This window comes from Sminthopsis crassicaudata, chromosome X (assembly GCF_048593235.1).
Source record: "Sminthopsis crassicaudata isolate SCR6 chromosome X, ASM4859323v1, whole genome shotgun sequence".
Taxonomy (NCBI): Eukaryota; Metazoa; Chordata; class Mammalia; order Dasyuromorphia; family Dasyuridae; genus Sminthopsis; species Sminthopsis crassicaudata.
In genome coordinates, this window is record NC_133623.1 from 57,218,753 (window position 1) to 57,233,580 (window position 14,828).

Consider the following 14,828-nt stretch of genomic DNA (forward strand, 5'->3'; position numbering starts at 1 on the left):
CTAGCGGTTTAATTAGTAACAGTTAAGTCTAAGTAATCCCTAAGACAGAGCAGCTAAGAATCCATTAATTTTCTCCTAATTAAAAATGACACAGACAGATGGTCCGGCGCTCCAACTCCAGCTTGGCAGGGCCCGGCAAGCACCCAGCACAGCCCTGAGAAGGGGCAGGTGTCCTCTGGCCAGACGGCTGCCCCCAGGGCCCAGTCTGTCCCCCAGGGCCCAGTCTGTCCCCCAGGGCCCGAGTCCCTCCCAGGGCCCACCCCGGCTGCCTTTCCCTCCAGGCCTCAGGTGCCTGTGCCGCCCGTCCGGGCTCTCTAACACCTGCTGGCGCCTGCCCAGCCCTCCCAAACAGCAGCTCTAGGTCCCCTAAGGTGAAGCAGAAGCACCTGGCCTGCGTCACTCTCGGAGATGGGGGGGCAAAGTGACCTCACCTTGGCAGCGCCCACTGGGCTCTCTGATCCTGTGGGTGCTGGGCCTGCCCCCTGGCAGGCTGCCCATCTCACTGGGACCTGTTCCTCCCCAGAGTCAGGACTGGGACCACGGCAGAGGGAGAGGCCGGGGCTCCGGGGTCCCGAGCGTGGCGGGGGTACTGTGCCCGCGGGCTCCTCCCAGCTAGCCCTGGAAGGAGTGAACCAGGCCCACTGACTCTCCCTCCACAACAGGAAATCCGGCAGAGTGACTCGCAGGCCCGGGGGGGCGCTGACTGGCCTGAGCTGCCGTGGCCGCCTCCAGCCCAAACCTGGGAGCTTCGCTCCTCCCCGGAGTGGGGCGAGAAGGCAGGTCTCAGGTGCCCTGGCATCCGGGCCGCGGCCCCGCCCACCCCTCCCCGCACCAGCCAGGCCTCTGTGCCAGCTGGCTGGCAGCAGTCTGCGAGGGCCCTCCCCGTTTGACCAGGGGAAGCAGAGTCCCAGGGGCTGCACTGGCTCGTGGGACAGCCTGGTCTCCGCCCTCCCCCCCGTGCCTCTGGGGGACCCTCTTGCCCACCAGCCCGGGAGCTGTGCCTTCTCTTCCCGGCACCAGGCCCTGCCCGGCAGAGGCTAAAGGGTCCCCTCCACCCCTCCTCCCATGACAGCGCCAGAATTTCCAAACATCCCAGGGGCGGTTGGAGAGCCAGTCACCTTGTGAGACCCGGGCCTCTGACGGGGAGCTCACCACCTTTCTCCTGTGACTGCGGCGGGTCTTCCCACAAAGCCCCTCCCATGGGTGACCCACAGGCCCCAAGGGCCCCGGAGGCCAGAACGTCCGGGCGGGATGTGCCCCATCACCCCAGTAAGGGCAGAGCCGGGCGCCTCCCCAGCTTGCTGGGGGGAAGGGGGGCCCCTCATTGTGGGGTGACTCCAGGCAACTGGTGAGGTGGGGGCAGGGCGCTGGGCCTGGAAGTTCTGATGCAGCCTCAGTCCCTCCATTTGTTTAATGCTGGCTAAGTCCCTTAGCCGCTCCTGCCTCAGTTTTCTCAGCTGTGAAATGGGAGCAACAGAAGCACCTGCTGCCCTGAGATGCCCCCCAAGGTCTCACGGGAGCCAGGAAGCGGGCCGAGGCAAGATTGAAAGCCAGGCCCTTGGACCCCAGCCCCTGACCTCCCTCCCACCCACACCCCGCCCCCACCGAGAGGTGGAAGAGCTCCCCCCAGATGTGCAGGACGGTGTGGGCAAAGGCCAGCGCTCGCGGAGGCCGGGACAGGACGCGGCGATGGGGACGGCGAGGAAATAACAGCCCTGGCGGCCTCCCAGCCGGGGAGCCTCTGCCAAGGCTCCTGAAGGTTGGAGAAGTTCCACCAGCCCCCGGCCTCCCCCAGCAGCATGTGCGGCAGCAGACATCCGGCAGGAGACCTGGGGGCGGCAGCGACGTCTGTTCCCCCCAGGATAACGGCGAGAGTGGGGGAACGGCTTCCATCAGGGTGAGGGAGGTCCGGGGGGCGCGCTGGCGGCCAGAACCCCGAGCCTCCTTCTGCAGACCTGAGACCTCGGGCCCAGGCTGGCGCTCGGTCCTGCTCTGACACTTCCAATAACTCCAGAATCATGCTCAGTGCTGGAGGACCCCCGGCCGCCGCCCGGCCCACCTGGACTCCTCCTCCTGCCTTTCCGCCAGGAAGCGGGGCCCCCGTGTCCCCACATGTCTGCCCTCAACCCCCCAGGGCTGGCACGCCGCTGCAGAGAAAAGCCAGGGGTCCCTGGGGCCGGCCTGCTGAGGCAAGAGCCGGGGGACAGCCCGGGCCCAAACCCCGAGTCCCCATGTGCGCCAGGCCCCCCGGGCTGCTGGCGGAGCTTGGCCCAGCTCTGCCCGGGCATTCGGGAAAGCAGGCACCCCGCAAAGGGGTCCTCCCCCAAGTCAAGCCCATCCCCCTCTACTTCCAAGGCCACAAGACCCACACCGGAAGGACCCCCATCAGCCCTGTGAGCAGCAGCAGCTGCCGCCAGAAGCCGTCGGGGGCCGGGAGGGGCAGCGCGCCCTTCTCCCCGCCACATTCAGCCACCTGGAGCCTTAACACCCAGAGAACCTGCACGCAGCAGGCGAGGCTGGCATCGCGGCGCCCGGAAGGAGGAGGGAGCGCAGCGTGCCGTGGGCCACTGCTCATCCCGCCTCAGCCACAGGGAAGCTTTTACAAAAAGTCCTTCGCGTGTGTGGGTGGGGTGCACTGCACACATGTGTGTGCGATGTGTGCGTGGGGGTGCGCTCTAAGGCTAATGGACGGAGGACACAAGACGGGGGGACCTCCCGGGGTGGGCCAGCGGAGCACAGAGCGCCGAGTTCAAGTTTCAGCTCCAACAATCCCTGGCGTAGAACTGAGACACCAAGACATCCAGGCAAGCCCTCTTTTACGGATGAGGAAACTGAGGCACAGGGAGGAGGAGGGCCTGGTCCCAAATTGTAAAGATTAAGTGTCTGAAGCAGGATTCGAATCCAGGTCCTCTGACTAGCCTATATTACCATGTCTGAATCCCTTCTCTCCACACCTTGGCCCCTCCCTGCCAGCAGGCCCCCCACGAGGGGAGAAGCACCTGCCTGCCCCTCCCCCACCAGAAAGCAGAGGGGCCGCGCTCCCTACAAACCCACCCTTTCCGGGCCTGTACAGCGAGGCAGCCGGGGCTGGCGTGTGTGTCTGGGGCAGGCGATCGCAGCGAGGAAGCGGGGCCCCCAGCGGGCCTCGGAGGGGAGGGGTCCTGCAGACAAGCCCAGACCCAGGGCCCCGAGGAGCACAGGCCCACCCTCAGGGTGCAGGGACTAGGCACAGGCGCACTTGCTCCAAGTGGGGAGCTTGGGCCCACGGCTGCCCCCCCCAGGGCACTCACTGAGAACCCGCCCAGGCTCTCAGGCCGGCGGCCTTCCAAATCACAGATGACGCCCAATGGGTGGCGCTTGGACAAGCGCCCTCCGTGGCCAGCTGCCGGGAGGGGGTCCTTTTGGCCTCCTGATGTCATAATGTTAAAACATAAAGGGAAATAAATGACTTCTTCACACAGCCATCGCCCCGGTGCCAACAGCTACCACTGAGGTCATGGCAAGCCCGGGGCCGGGGGCCAGCACCTCTGTGCCAGGCACTGTGCCCAGAGCTTTGCAAATACGGCCTCGTTTGCTCCTCACAAGGGGAGGTGCTGTTACTATCCCCGCTTGACAGCTGGGGAACCCGAGGAGGCAGGGGTGATGTGACTGCCTGGGGTCACCAAGCTAGGGAATGACTGAGGCAGGTCCGCGTGCCTGCAGTGCCCAATCAGGTGCCACCCATGCTGCCGTAGGGCCTGGCGCGCGGCCCCCGGGGCATCACAAGCGCCCCTCGGCCCTCTTAGCTCCCGCTGCCTCCCAAAGGCCAGCCCTGGGTCCTTGGACCAGGCCTTTGGGACTCCCACAGCTCCTCAGCCCTTGTCCATCGAGGGCCACAGAGAAGCAGAAGGGGGGCCGTGAGGAAGGACATCCGGGAAGAAGCCCCCCGTGCTGGGAGACGGCCTGCAGCCAACATGAAACAGCACGCGTGTCTCCCCTAATTAACCGCCAGCCCCTTCACGGCTCCCTCAGAGCGGGAAGCTGGCGGGGGGCTTGCCCGTCTACCACCCCGAAGTCTGAGCAGGGCGCCAAGCAGGGGCCCAGTCAGAAATGGAGCGCGCCCAAGCTCTCAGGCCAGCCGGCCTTGGCCACGGCACCGCAGGCCGGGGGAGGTCGGGAGGCCCGGCCTCAGAAAAGAAGGCCCCGGCGCTTCATCCCCCCGCACGCCCAGAGGTATCGGATAAATGCCAGCTGCCTGCCTGCCCCGAGCCACCCGGCCGGCTTCGCCAAGAACAGGTCTCTCCTGACTCACCCAACTGCCTTTTCTCACAGTCCCCCAACTGGTCAGTCAGGGAATGCTGGGCCGGACCACCCGACAAGGTGCCCCCCAGTAACCCTGGGGGGGGGGCCCAGAGGGGGCCCGCGGCCAGAAAGGGCAGAAAGGAAGCGCCGTGAGCCCGCCGGCCAGGTCTGCGGCCCGGCATCGCCCCGCGGCCCCAGATGTCACGCGGCACGGAAGGGGCACGGGGGTCCGGGCCGGGCGGCGTCCGCGGAGCTCCGAAGCCACCCGCTGGGGAAGCAGCCCTCCTCTGAAAAGAACCTGGGGGGCGTCATCAGAGCGGGCAGCCGGAACCCGAGAGAGCCAAGGGAGGGACAGGGCGCAGAGCGGGCACCTGAGGGCCAAAGCCGGGCTGCAGCAGCCAGCGTCATGGCCAGTCTGGGCAAGACCCGGGCCGGAGGGGCCGATGGGGACGCCGCGGCCTCCGCCCCACGGTCCTCTGGAGGGCCCTCGCACCAGCACCATCTTTATGGGTTCTAGAGGGGACCGCTTCTCACATCAATGTCTTTAAATAGATAAAAAGGGAGGATTTCAAAAGAGGCCAAACCTCCCAAAGCCCCATCGCACTCCCTGAGGGAAGAGCCCCTTGCCCCAGATTCATTCACAAACTCTGCCAATCAAAGAGCCCCGCCCCCAGCGCCTCCTCTTTACCCCCAGACAGCCCCAAGCCCGGCAGGGGCCCCGATTTCTGGGGTAACCCCCGGGAAACTGGAAAGAAGCTGGCAAAAACGCGATAATGGACACGTGACCTAAACCCCGCCGTCCCGTTAAAGACAAATGACACTAATCAGAGAAGGCCCAATTCCGCCAGGCCAGAATCCTGCCCTGGAGAAGGCCCCGCACATGGCAAGGAAAAGCCCCCCACATCTCCGCAAGCCCCCGGCCCAGACACAGATGGTCCTGGAACAAAAGCGCCCCCCACAGACCAGCGGCTCCTCAAAACAGGAGGCTCCGATCACGACAGGACGAGAACCCTCCACGTGGGCTCGAGGCGGGATGGGCTCGAGGCGGGAGACGCGGGTCCGGGTGGGAGGGGCCCGCCGCTGAGAGTGTTCTCCGCTCCAGGACCGCTTCCGGCCTGTGCCCAAGGAGCAGCCGCAGGACCCGCGCCACTTCTCCGGAATCTCGGCCCTCCCTGGGGGTGACTGGACAAATTACAGGGGGTGAAGTAGGGCCCCGCACCTCGGAACACACCCACGCCCGCGCCCTCGAAGTCTCCAACGGCGGCCCTCGATAACTCTTCCCGCAGACATTTTAACCTGCTGGGGGGAGGGGTCAAAGAGGCCCCGGAGGGCAGCGTCCCACCTCAAGGGGAAGTCCAGAATTCAGAGAACTTCGGAAAGGCCGAGTCTGGGGGGACGAAAACCAGGTCCGAGCTAAAGGAAAAGGCTTGTCCAGAACTGCCTTCAGGGGCCAAAGGGAAGCGAGTCTCCCCGTGCAGGCAGAAAGGTGAGGGCCTATGGGAGCGGAAAGCGGGATACCCCAGGTCAGTTTTCCTGGGTACCAGGGAGCCAGTTTTGTAAACAAAGGGGGCCCATAGGATCTAGAAGGATCCACTCGAAGTTCAGCTTTCCCCCACACCTTGGGGGCGGGTACCTCACGTGCACCAGCGTCTAGCGGAAGTGAGGAGGATTAATCAGCCAGTCATGGATCACTGATAAGGAGCCTTAACTAGCCTACAGCGCGCGCCAGGCGCTGGCCTTTTTTTTCCCCTGTGGCTGGGGTTACGTGACTTGCTCAGGGTCACACAGCTAGGAAGTGTTAACTGTCTGAGACCTGATTTGAACTCAGGTCCCCCTGACTTCAGGACCGGTGCTCTATCCACTGCGCCACCTGGCTGCCCGAGGCGCTGGGATTAAAAATAAAAGCCCAAGGCCATCCCTGCAGCTCACAAGTTCTCTGTGTAACGGGGAGAAAGCAGCTCTGCACAGATAAAACGGAAGCAGAGGGCGGACATTGGGTCAGGAACGGGGAGCCCGGAGTTCAAATCCAGCCTCCGACACAGATTTGCCGGGAGCTCTGAACAAGCCCCTTCCGCTCTCTGGGCTCGTTTCCCACTCTGCACCGGAGAAGGGAACGGATTCGGGTATCTCCAATCCCTCCGATCTACCCCTGCCCCCACCCCCGCGGCGGGGTCGGAGGTGGGGGTGGGGGAGGGCCAGAGCCGCGAGCCAGCAAAAGCCGAGATCCTCGGGAAGAAAAACGGCAGGCAGGTTCTCCCGCGCATGCGTGTTCGGGAGGGTTTGGTTTCGTCCTCGGCCCCCTTCCCCCCCTGCGGCGCGGGGCCTGCCGGGAGCTGTAGTCCGGCGGCCGCCCACCCGGGGAGTGGGACGGCGCCCGGGGGCACTACAAGTCCCAGCAGCCGCAGCCGAAGAGTCCGAGGGCCGGGAGGGGAGGAAGAGGGCGCACCGGGAGCACGGCCGGCCGTCCCCGCCGTCCCCAGGGGATGAGGGGGACTCCCCAGGCCGTCGAGGGCCGCAGCGCTGGCCGCCAACCTCCGGAGCGCGAGGGGGCGCGCGGACTCGGGTGCGGGGCGCGAGGCACTTACCCCGAGCAGAGTCGAGCCGAGCAGAGCCGAGCCGAGCGCCGCGCGCAGCCACGAGCAACTCCGGCTAACTTGGGGCGGCGGGGCCGCCCGCGAGGACTTTCGAACGCGCGCGCGCCGGGACAGGACGCGCCGCCGGTAGGAGGGGGCGGGGGCGGAGTGCGCGCTCCCGGACGCACGCACACGACCGCGCGGGCCGGCGGAGGCCCGACTGAGGCGAGCGCGAGCCTGGGGTGGGGCGGGGCGGCGGGCACGCGGAGACGCGCGCGCGCTCCCTCCCTCGTGGCGGCAGCTCCGGGGAACGGCACGGGCGAGCGGGGCTCCACTCTGGCCTTAAAGGGCCAGTCCCGGCGCCTCACGGGACTCGGGGTCTGCTGAGGGAAGACCCTCACCCCGCCCCCACTCCGTTCTCGGAGCGCAGCTGCAATTCCAGGGCCCGACTCTAGAGAATCTCATTCTGCCCCGCCCACTCAGAGGGGGACCCTCGCCGTACTCCCGCCCCCTTGCTCCCCTGTCAATCAAACCGCTAGAAGCTGTTAGGTACGGTCCAGGCGCGACACCCCAGCAGCCCCTGCCCTCGGCGAGCTTCCGGTCTGACCCTAGGAGCCCTTATATGCGGGGCCCTGGAGGCTGGGGCGTGAGCCCTAGGAGGAGCCCCTCCCGCGTCAGACCAGGAACCTCCCCCACACTTTCTGGCACAGTAGACCACTCTGCATCCCCTCCTCCCCTCCCCAAAATCAAGGTCAGCTTCAGGCCCTGGCCCCTAAAAGGTGAGAGCACCCGCCCTTCGTCGGGAGTCCCCATTCTAACCTCTGAGGGGCCAAGGAGCCGCCCCGCCCCCAGGGCCAGGATCCCCACATCTAGCCAAGACGCCCCTTTTAAAGGGCTGCAGCCGCCCCCCACTCCATTCAGGCCTCCTGCACTCCTGGACCTCGCCCGCAGGACCTGGACCGAAGAGATGACCTAGTTTCCACCGGCCCCAACCTGTGGGTGGGGGTGGGGAGGAGATAGGGAAGGGGTCCTCCTCAACCCGGAAGGCTAGGCGCTCTCCGACCAGCCGGATCACACCAGGTAAACTTGGTAAAGTGTTTAGCGCGGTGCCGGGCACACAGTAGTGCCTTAAGGATGCTTCCTCCCCAGGCACACAGTAGGTGCCCTATGGATGCTTCCTCCCCTTACCTAGCCCAGTGGCGCGCCCCGGGCTCGGGGAGAATCCCAGGGGCCGGGGAGGAGAAGCTACGCACCTGACTCCGGGGACCCGGTGACTTCAGCTGCGCTCGGTCTCCCGGCGCTTTGAAGCTGCTCCGGGTGGGAGAGTTGGGCCCCAGCGAGGCAGTAGCTAGGAGGGGCCGGGAGCCCCGCAGGGGGGTCATTAGCCTTGTTGTTGTTGATGTTAATAACAGGCCAGGCAGGAAGCTGTTTTCTGGGGGTGGCTGGGTCCCACGGCTCTCACCACTGCCAGGCTCCCCCCGCCCAGCAGCCCGAGCCCTGCGCCCCCACCCCACTTTATGGAGGAGCGAAGCGGGGGCCCAAATTCACAGCGAGGGACGGGGCAGCGTTTGAATCCAGCCTTTCCCAGACTCAGAGCCCTCCCCCCTCCCCCTCCTGTAGCTAAGAAAACTGGAATTTGCCCAAGGTCACAACTAATTAGCACAACGCCGAGATAGGAACCCACTTCAAACCAATTGTTTTTTCACAGCAGATGTTCTTGGCAAGGTGGGGAGGACCGAGAGGCCAGGGAAGAACCCGGCTCAACACAGGACTCCTTCCATGAAAGAGAAGGGCCTAGATGGACAGAACCCCCCTCCCCCTCTCCAAGACATTCAGTGTCACCATAAGCTTCCCAGTAATTACCTCTAACCACTCTGCTCCACTCTCCCCTGCTTGGAAGCCTTCCAGGGCTCCCTATTGCCTGGAGGATAAAATAGAGTCTTCAGCCGAGCATTTCAAGCCCTCAAAAATTGGGCCCCAATTCCCCAGCCTTCTTCCACTCACACTCCACACCCTTCCTCCCTTCATCTGTGACAGAAGAAATCCTTTTCCTTCAAGGCCTGCCTCAGGGGCCACCTCCTCCAGGAAGCCTTCGCCACTGAAAGTATTTTCCCTTTCTTCAAATCCTCCAAAAGCATTTTGCCAAGGTCCTGCTCTCTCTGTGCATCCCTTGGTCCACCCCACCCCCTGTAGAACCTCCTCTTCTCAAAGGCCAGAACGGGCTCCTAATGTCTGTTGTTCTTTCTTTTCCCAGTGCCTTGTACAGAGTACAAATGTTGATGTTTGGAGCCCCATAGATGGGGGAGCGTGGGCCTGTAACATCATGCACGCTGTCAAGTACGGTTTTATTCTTTGTGGCAGGGATAGGGTGTTATCTGGAAATAAAGGGCAAGGTAAAAAAAAAAAAAAATCCATTAGAATTCTTAATAATCAAACATTTGTCAATGAATTGGACCTTAAGCTCCAGAACTCAACGCTCCAGAGGGTCCCAGCCTTACTAAGGTTCAGGCTTAAAGCAAGAAACACAAAGACATAGGTGGCCCGGCCCTGGCCTCAGGAAGCCTCCTATGGTCTCTGCCAACATAAATACCTAGGTTACAGGAGAATGAGGTCAGAAGAAAAGGGAAATCCAAGCGAAAGGTTCTGAGAGATGTGAGGAGGAAAGCTTCCTCTTCGCACCCCAGGTCGTGTGTTTGCACCCTAGGTCCCGGGAACCTCGCCTGGCTCTCCGCCTAGCTGTGATAGGCTCTAAGGGCAAAAGGGGGGCTGAGGACTGACTCAGCAGAGGCCCAGGGAAGGGGTAGGGAGTGTAGAGGGGGCAGGGAAAGAGTGAGCCGTCCACAGGAGAGGCCAGAGCACCCAGAGCCTGTTCTCACTGACCCCGAGCGCCCGGCTGAGCCCAGTGCCTACTATACAAGGGTCGGTTGGCTGAGGTCCTTCGTTCTCCAAGAGGACCAAAATGGCGTCAGTTTGTTAGTTAAGTGTGTCCCACTGTGGCTGATTGGCCGATGTGAGCTCAGAGGCTCTGCCCCACTTTGGACACAAAACGTCCCTAGGAACATTTGGGGTGAGCTCTCGAGCCCTGAGTATCCCACATTTCTTCTGAGCTGCTCCAGTTCGGCTTGCTCAGAGAGCACCTTCTCTGAGGAGGGCGCCCCACATGGGGCGATCCTGCGCCAGTGTTTACTGTGTCAAGCGATCGATTCTGAGACCCCTCGGGAACACCCTTTTCCTGACCACCTTGTGAGCTTCCCCCGTGTGAGTTCCCCATAAAATTATCTTTTTGGCAAATACGTGGCATTCAAGCAATGTGGCCGGCCCACTGGAGACTGAGTTCTGGTCTCCACCCAGCTCTCCCCCACACACCTATCATAACAATAATAATAATAATAATAATAATAACTCACATTCCCATAATCCACTTTCCTCAAAATGAAGATCCTCACAGAGGATAAAACAGGAGCAGTGATGACCAGCCCACACAACAAGTGTTTATTAAGCACCGACTCTATGCCAGGCACTGTGCTGAGTATTGGGGCTTCCAAGAAAGGCAAAAGTCGGTCTCTGCCCTTACTGAGCTCACCTCAAACAGTGAGGCAACATTCAATCAACTGTGTACAGAAAAGCTATGGACAGGATAAATTGGAAATAATGAACAAAAGGCAGGCAGCAATATTAAAATGTATCAGGGGGCAGCTAATTGGTGCAATGGATAGAGCACCAGCCCTGAAGTCAGGAGGACCTGAGCTCAAATCTGGTCTGACACTTAACACTTCCTGGCTGTGTGACTCTGGGCAAGTCACTTCACCCTAATTGCCTCAGGGAAAAAAACCAACCCCCCCACCCCGGAAAATGCATTATTATTGATTGGGGCCTGGATTTGAATCCTGCCTCTGTGGTTGAGAAACCTTTCTTGATAATTTTTTTTTCCCTGAGGTAGTTGGGGTTAAGTGACTTGCCCAGGGTCACACAACTAGGAAGTATTAAGTGTGTCTGAGATCAAATTTGAACTCAGGTCCTCCTGACTTCAGGGCTGGTGTTCATCCACTGCACCAACTAGCTGCCCCAATAATGCATTTATTAAGCACCTAATATATGCTTCCCCTCTCCTAACTACCTAATGTATATATTTTGTCCGGTTTTGCCCTTTGTTTCACCCATTGAAATGTAAACTCTCTAGGAAAGGAGCCATGATTTTTGTTCTAGGTTGGATCCCTAGTGCCTAGAATAGTGTCTGTCACATAGAAAATAATAAAAATAAAGTAAAATGTGTAAATTAAAGTTTTAAAATAAAAATAAATCATGGCACAATGCACTGAAGAAACAGACTGTCTTTTTTTATGGAGGAAGTTAATTTATACATAAATAAGTGTACACATTCACAAAATGAACCTTAAGGTAATGGGGGAGGAAAGAAAGGGGAAGAGCAGAACTCAGACCCACAGACCTTAATTAAGCATCCAAAATGTGTGTGGGGAGTGGGCATTTACTTCTTCAGTTAAGGTGTGGTCTGGCTAGGTTAGCTCTGGCTCTCTTCCCAGGAGAGGCCCCATTCTTCAGACCAGCCTTTTGTGGGTGACTTAACAAGATCCCTTAGTCAACAAAGGCCCTGCCCACCAGGCTTTCCTGGGAATCTTAAAGGGAACCAACAAGAGGAGATGGGGAGGGCATGCATTCCAGACATGGGGAGCAGACCACGGAAAAGCAAGGAGGTGGGAAATGGCTTGTCCACTCTGAGCAATGGGGAGAAGCCCAGTCGGGCTGCCCCATGGGGTGCACGAAGCGGGAACAAAATTAGAAAGATAGAGGAGTCAGGAGGCAAGGGCCTTTAAATGCTAAACAGAGGAAATGGTGTGTGGTGTCCTGCTTTCTGGAACCCCCAAGCTGGAGTAATTAACTATACCTTCCTAGTGGAGAAGTGATGAGACGGGACTCCCGAGGATGGTGGGAAAATGGAGTCCATTTATTTCAACAGCTTTCCTCCTTTTATAATGTAACCAAAAAAGCACTGACACTGGGACCACATAAACAACATGCTATTGTACGTAGTTTGCCACCTGGTATCACTCTGCTTCAATCACAACAGGTTGTCACCGCCCCCTGACTTCTCAGGAAGGCCTGGATCCCTTAAGGGACATGGGGAGCCAAACCAGATGTTGTCAGCAGGTTCCCTCTGGGCTGAAGGGTCTTAGACCTCCCCCAGAGTACCCCCACTGACTCTACAATGGTGGGTAAGTCAAAAATTATGGCATGTGTCATGCGTGGCATTGTCTTTAAAGAATTAAGACTCGAGCTATTTTAAATTTTTTTTAAAAAAGAATTAAGACTCAGGCCATCTCCAGATCAAGTAAAGGCATTTAATGGGATTTATGGTCTCAGCAGATTAAACTCCTTGAAAGAGGTAGCAGCCCACCAGAGCAAGGTGCGGGTTTATATGGAGAAGGGGAAGTGAAAAATGGAATAGGGCAGAGCAGGAAAATCTCAGATAAGATTTTTTCCTGCACTTTATAATTTCAGAAATAAGTATATACATGGAAAACTCACTGGGATTGGATTTATTTCAGAGAAGGTATCTAAATGGTCCTTTTGTTCTAATGAGGCGGACACAGTGATAGAGTTATTATTTTTTATTATAGCTTTTTGTTTACAAAACATATGAATGGGTCATTTTTCAACACTGACCCTTTCAAAACCTTCTGTTCCAACTTTTCCCCTCCTTCCCCCCCCCACCCTCTCCCCTAGTTGGCAGGTAGTCCAATATATCTTAAATATGTTAAAGTATATGTTAAACACGATATATGTACACATATTTATACAGTTCTCTTGTTGCACAAGAAAAATAGGATCTAGAAAGGTAAAAATAACCTGGGAAGGAAAACAAAAATGCAAGCAAACAATAACAAAGAGTGGAAATGCTAGGTTGTGGTCCACACTCATTTCCCAGTGTCCTTTTGCTGGGTGTAGCTGGTTCTGTTCATCACTGACCAATTGGATCCTTTCATTGTTGAAGACAGTCATATCCACAGCATGATCGAATTATTGGAGTTGGGGCAGCAGCTAAGACTTCATCATTAAAGGGGAGAGAGACTTAGGATAGAGAGCTGATGCTTACTTAGGAAGGGGAAGCCTAGAGGAGAGACAGCCGGTCTCTCAGGGAGGGAAGATGGAGAGTGCTTGGTAAATGTACAGTGGGAGAGGGTGCTGGACTTGGATTTCCAGGACTACCTGAGTTTAGATCCCTCTCAAACCCTGGACAGGTCCTGTCTGCCTCTGACTGCTCATCTGTAAAGTGAGGGGGCTGGCTCTGCTGGCTTGTAAAGTCCCTCTGAGCCTCTGATCCGGAGCCTCTAAGCCCAGAACGCTACGTCTCACAGCACTGAAGGGCACAGGGAGGAAACACACACAGGAAGACCCTCAGCAAGCCTGACTACCCTCCCTCCCTCCCTTCATCCTTCTCTTAGGACTGGCCCTCCAAAAGAAGGACCAATGGGAGCTGGTGGCACCTGGAGCTCTAGAACCCAGAGACATGGTGCCCTCTAGAGCCCGCTCCTTGTATTACTTCCACTCCAGAAAAGATTTTATTCAACTTTTGCTTGAGAACATTGCCAAAGACTAGAGAGCAGGAGTTGACTGAATAAACGAACGATTTAGTGAATTAGTGAAGTACCTTCTACACTGGCAAAGAGCTCATATTTTAAGGTGAGCGACCAAGGCAAATAAAAAAGTTCATCATTCCAACCTCCTTGTTTTATAGAGGAGAAAACAGAAGCAAAGAGGATTAAGTGACCTGTCCAGGCTAGTAGCATCAGGCTGGATTTGAACTCAGATCTTCATGTCTCCACGCCCAGAGCTCTGTGCACTAAGGGGCTGCCGAGCTGCCTGAAATGTTTTTAAAAGTCTTTAGTTTAGGAGTTCATGATGATTGATATTTTGGTCAAAATTGTGAGGCCTTTCATGGTCATTTCCCCTCACACTGTTTTTATTGTGGTCCTCACACTTGTTCTGTTTCTGCACATTTTACTCTGCATCCGTTCAAGTTTTCCCAAGTTTCTCTGAATCTACCTTTTCATCATTTCTTAGATGACATAATATCCTGTTAAATTTGTAGCATGTGTAGACCCCAGAGCTTCTTTCCCAACTGCACGAGCAGCCAGATCGCCAGCCTTCCAAACATGGATGCTATATGTCTCAACCAGATTCTGGGGATTAATCTTTAAAAAGTGGGCATTTCTTTTCTAGAGCTATCTATTTTCAGATCCCCATCTCCCATCATTATTGGTTGATATCAATTAGTTATCCACACTCAACTAGTTCTTTTTTATGTTAAAATATATGTTAAATCCAATATATGTGTATATATAGATATACATATATATATATATATATAGATATATATATAGATATACATATCTATCTATCTATCTATCTATCTATATATATATATATATATATATATATATATATATATATATATATACACATATATATAGTTATCTTGCTGCACAAGAAAAATCAGATCAAGAAGGGAAGAAAACCTGAGAAAGAAAACAAAATGCAAGCAAACAACAACAGAAAGAGAATGCTATGTTGCAGTCCACACTCAGTTCCCTATAGGCCTCTGTTTGGATGTAGATGGCTCTCTTCATCACAAGACCATTAGAACTCATTGTTGAAGAGATGTTGATCCATCAGAATTGATCCTCATACAGTATTGTTGTTGAAGTATATAATGATCTCCTGGTCCTGCTCATTTCACTCAGCATCAGTTCATGGAAGTCTCTCCGGGCCTTTCTGAAATCATCCTGTTGGTTATTTCTTACACATTCATATACCACAATTTACCCAGCCATAGTCCAATCCACTCAGTTTCCAGTTCCCTGCCATTACAAAGAGAGCTGCCACAAACATTTTCGCCCAGTGGATCCCTTTTCCTTCTTTAAGATCTCTTGGGAATATAAGCCCAGTAAAAACACT

General features: G+C 57.0%; 1 protein-coding gene across 3 annotated transcripts in view; it reads right to left on the bottom strand.

Moving 5' to 3' along the window:
• The window catches only part of SIPA1L3 (signal induced proliferation associated 1 like 3), a 103,077-nt gene extending 96,071 nt beyond the window's left edge, over positions 1–7,006 (bottom strand). Inside the window, exon 1 of one of the 3 annotated variants that reach the window (XM_074277288.1) lies at positions 6,867–7,006. The gene's annotated coding sequence lies outside the window, so the exon portion shown is untranslated. Of the gene's footprint in view, positions 1–431; positions 743–6,866 lie in introns of those variants that run through there. The other 2 variants (XM_074277289.1, XM_074277287.1) reach the window with 2 other exon arrangements.
• Positions 7,007–14,828: the final 7,822 nt, after the last annotated feature.